The 4878-nt window shown below is 42.9% G+C and overlaps 1 long non-coding RNA gene across 1 annotated transcript; it reads right to left on the minus strand.

The window, feature by feature from the left end:
- Positions 1–2828: 2828 nt before the first annotated feature.
- Positions 2829–4303, minus strand: LOC114618953. The gene is made up of 2 exons (XR_003711047.1): positions 4226–4303; positions 2829–3019 (listed from the first exon to the last, which is right to left on the minus strand). It is a non-coding gene; the product is annotated as an uncharacterized LOC114618953 (long non-coding RNA).
- Positions 4304–4878: the final 575 nt, after the last annotated feature.

Raw genomic sequence — 4878 nt, forward strand, 5'->3', positions numbered from 1 at the left:
TGTATATTTCATGTGCATTGTCACTTGTATATGCAAGTGTGTGTGTTAGCAAATATGTGTGTATGCATGTGGAGGTCTGACACTGGCTTCAGGTACCTCCCTCCATCACTTCCACTTTATTTATTAGAGCAGAGTCTCTCGATGAATCCAGATCTAGCCAATGCTGGCTAGTCTAGCTAGTCAGTTTGCCTCTGCCTCCTGCTTGCTGGGATAACAGGTGGCAGCCACGCCTGCCTGGCTTTTTACACGGGCTCCAGGGACCCACACTGCTGCATCCTTGCACAGCAGATCCACTTCATCCACTGAGCTGCCCATGCCTAGACCATGTTGCTAACTCTTGTTTAACAATGCAGCTCAGGTAGAAAGAGTAGATTGGGTTTCCATTTTGCTGCAGAAACAAGTTCATTTATAACAGAGGAAAGATGGTCGACCATGACTTTCACTACAGAAAGCTGATGAGCAAAATGAAATGAAACTGGGAAATATCGGAGTGGGAACGGAAGCCAGGTTTTTGGACAATGTCCTAAGAAAGGCTTTGTGAAAGAAGTGAGAAGGATGCCAGTTAGGCGACCTCAGAAGCAGCTGGGAGAAGACTGAGGGACAGATGGAGCTCTGTTCTGTTGGAGAAAGCAGAAGTGTTCTGATTGCCTGGTTTCAGCACGCGTGCACACACACACACACACACACACACACACACACACACACAGCAAAACTATAGCAGAAGAAAACCCATCATGACTCTATCCCCTCTGGGACTTTTTCAGTGTGCACCATGTCACCATTTCCAGAGCTTCCTTATGACAGAGCCAGTCAGCTGGCCTTCCCAAGAGGGACCCATATAGTTCTCTCATTGAGAAGTAGAACCTTCTCCAGCTACAAAGAGCTGGCACCTGCTACTGTGCAAGCCAGAGAAATGCATTCTGTCTCCTGGCGGGTAATAGACACCTTCCTTTTCCTGTGTGCTGTATATTTCTGTGTCACCTACTTTCCCATCAACACCTCGTTAGTAGGAACACTTGTGCACCTGAAGGCAGAGAGCCCCCCCTCACTGTGGGGCTGAGTTCAGGCTCTGTGGGACCTTATTGGCTCTGGGGAATGCATTTGCAGGGTGGTGAAGAGCTACCTGAGCTAGTCTGGATGTCTGTGGAATCCCATTGTATTACCAAGGAGTGACTATGAATGAGCCTGCCACCTGGGCATCCAAGCCTTTATTCTGGTCACCAGTGTCATGTGTGGCCTTTTGCCAACCAACCAAATGAGGCCAAATGTCTCCCAGGGGCCTGTTCCCTGTCCACAAAATGCAGTCAGTCTCTGGCCTGTTGACTCTTCCCTGCTTTAAGCATTTCATCACACTGTGTTCCCCCACATTCACTTCAGCTCAATCCCCTTTGTCCGGTTCTCGAAGCTCTCCACTGCACAATGGGCGTGCTATTAAGATTATTGAGCAGATGAATACCGGACATTTTCCAGAGCCCCTCCCCCATGGCCCTGCCACACACTCGTTCCAAGCAGCTTTGCCACTCTACAAGGACACTCTGTTTCATTGTATGGAAGAATGGTCTTCCTTGGTGGCATGTAGCAAGTGATGGCTCACAAAACTACAGTGTCGTATCATGTGAGCCCAGTGTAGTGGATGAATCACAGATTCCAAAATTGCTGCATGCCTTCTCGGATTCCTCAGATTTGACGGGGTGAACAAGTGTAAGAAAGTTCACCTTTTCAATAGCTGTTCTGTGCCTGAGCAGGAGGTGCCAGGCCTTTGTATCTAGAGAAGGTTCTACTTCTCAATTAAAAGAACTGTCTGTACCTGAGCTTATCTCTCTGGGGTCAAACTGAAAAATGGTGACTACCATAGAGGACTATGGTGAAAGTTAACTAAGTTCATATTTGGGAGCTAGGCAGGTAACTAAGTCTCTAAAGTATTTACCTTACAAGCATGAATATCTGAAGTCAACCTTCCAGAGCTCACATAAGAAAAGCCACGCATGAGCTGGGGCTGTGGTTCAGTGGTTAGAATACTTGCCTCTCATGCATGAGGTTCTAAGTTCAATCCCCAGTACCACCAGGAAAAAAAAATCCAAGGGTGGTGATGTATGCTTGGAATAGTACTGGAAAGATGGAGACAGGTAGACAGCCAGCCTAGCCTGTTTGGCTGGCTCAGGACAGTGAGAGACTGTCTCAAAAAAAGGGTGGATGGTGTCTGTGAACTGACAACTAGCCTTGTTCTCTAGGACTTTGTGCATACTAGGTAAGTGCTCTACCAACTGCTCCCATATCCCAGTGCACAAATATGAATGTGCACACAATACACATATACATATACATATACACAAGTTCATATCACAATATATAATATACAGTATATAATAGTGCTTACAATGGCTAAAGATTAGATAGAAGGTTGGTGGATGGATGGATGGATGGATGGATAGATAGTCATTCATTCATACATAGATGATTATAGATAGATATTAGTGGGATAAATAGATAAACTAGATAGATACATGGGTGCTAGCTGATCCTAGATGCAGATTATGGATAGGACAATTAGAATCAGACATTAGAAATACAAACTCATAGACATGAAAGTTCAGTTTCCCCTCCAGCATATACAGCAGTACATATAACACCTCCCTCACGTGAGCAAAGAGGACATTATGAAATGACGTTATGAATAAGCAATCTAAATCCAGCTTGCTTTCTGCAGAAGAGTCTTCCAGCAATTCATGACCCTAAGCATTCCAGCTGCAGGATTAATAGCCTGGTGCCTGCAGAACATGGCAAAAATCACTACAACCTCAATACAAATTCAATAGAAAACAGCAAGCTGTATAAATATTTAATATGTTTAATTATGTTATATTAATTAAATCAATTATTTAGTGTCTTGGCTGCTATTCGGTAATGATTTTTTGCATGTCCAGGAAATTAATGGTGTCCATACTGTCCCGGGTAGTAAATGAGCTCCAGCAAAGTCCTGCAGGTTGATACTATTGTCTGTCCAAATACTGCTTGTGACCTTGAAGATAAAAAGAAGCTGACACAATTTGCAACAGAAATAAAATAGACACTGGTCATAAATTTAATGAGGCACCAGGGTCGGCCTGACTGTTAAAAAGTCACTGATGATGAGTCTCCATTCAACCTAATCCTAAAGAAGTCTGCAGACCCTTGAAGTCCTGGGGCTTCTCAGGTATCTTAGTACACTGTGGAAAGTCTGCAGATCTGTGTTGCCTACACTGCTAATCATTTACCAGATTAGTTTCCAGTCTGATGAGTTAAGCTTAGATAGCTGACAACAGTTACCAATTTCATACAGTAAAAATCTGATCAGATGTCATGGTCCCAAGTCACTCAGGATGTAACCCTTTCATGGGCTGGTTATATCTCGTCAGGTCAAAAGGGAATTTCTATTAAGAGGAGTATTTGCATGACTCACCCTTTGTGCTTGCTTAGTGTGGTTTTAATTTTTTCATTCACCCTTCCAGGTGTGCTTTGGGCAGATCACACAGATATGCATAAGGAAACCGTTAAAATGGATTTTATTAAGTTGCTTTTAAATATTCACTTTGCTGTGTAGATGGTTTTAGCATCTCTGTGTTAACCACTCACTTGTGCCCATTACGGTCATTGATGGGACACAGCTGGATCTATTTGAATCATGGAAATCTTGGTTTAGAAAAGAGAACTTGTGGGCTGTGATGAAGCCCACTTACACAAAGCGCTAGGCTTGCTCTCCAGTACAGCATGAAACTGGTCATAGTAGCACAATACCACCACCCCAGTGCTCAGGGAATGGATGTGGGCAGAAGGTTTTCATAGCCAGTGTGAGAACTTAAATCTAGCCTATGTTGCTTTTTTATGAGGGACAAATTAAGAACCAGCATTTTGCCTAATGAAAGATATTTTTTACCCATTCTGTCCAAAATTCAAAAGTTGCCATTAGACTGTGTGACTTGGCTTATCAAGAGTCAAATGCTGTTTGATACCCTGGGTGTGTACTCTGCTGCCATCTCTATGTGGAGCCAGGTTGAAAATGATTTATTTTTTAACACACTCACAACTTTTGAGTCAATGATTCCACTTCGAAAAGACTACCCCAAAGCCACATTCATGCATATGCAAATTACATTCCCATTTTTTACTATTTTGAGTAAATACGTGTGTTTATATGTCTGTATATGTAATTTTAAAGCTGGATTCTGCATATGAAATAAAAACATACCATATTTGTCTTTCTGCAGCTAGCTTATTTTGTGTAGTACAATGATTCTGTCCATTTCTTTGAAAAGGCCATCATTTCATTTTTCTTTATTGCTGTACAGACAGGCATCCTCTTGTCTTCTGACTACAGACATCTGCCTCTCACCTGCCTGATAGCACAGTCCTTACCTCATTTGTTGCCTAAGAGAGAAATAGAGACAACAGTTTCGGTGAAGATAAGTTTACACCCCCTCCCCCATCCCCACTTTAATCCTGAGCTCTGTGATTCCCCTGGACTGGTTGGCCCTTGGTATCTACCTATTTCTAGCAGTGTACCCATCCTCTAGTGCTGAGTATAGAGACATGGGAACCACGCCTGGCTTTTGCATGGGTTCTGGGGATCCAAAATTACACCTTCATGTTTGTGCTGCAAGAACTTTATCCACTGAGACATCTCCCCAGCCTCTCTGACAAATATTTTTAAATGCCTCATCTTGTACCCAAATAAATTCCTGAATGCTAGGCACTGAAGTTATAGCCAAGTGGTTGAACACTTGTCTAGCATGTTGCGATGTCCAAGGCCCTGGGTTGGATCACTAACATTTAAAAATAATCATGGATATTACAGCATGCTTATGACATACTATAAAACTATTGACACAATTCTGTCATGTA

This window comes from Grammomys surdaster, unplaced genomic scaffold, assembly GCF_004785775.1.
Source record: "Grammomys surdaster isolate TR1022 unplaced genomic scaffold, NIH_TR_1.0 146, whole genome shotgun sequence".
Classification (NCBI taxonomy): Eukaryota; Metazoa; Chordata; class Mammalia; order Rodentia; family Muridae; genus Grammomys; species Grammomys surdaster.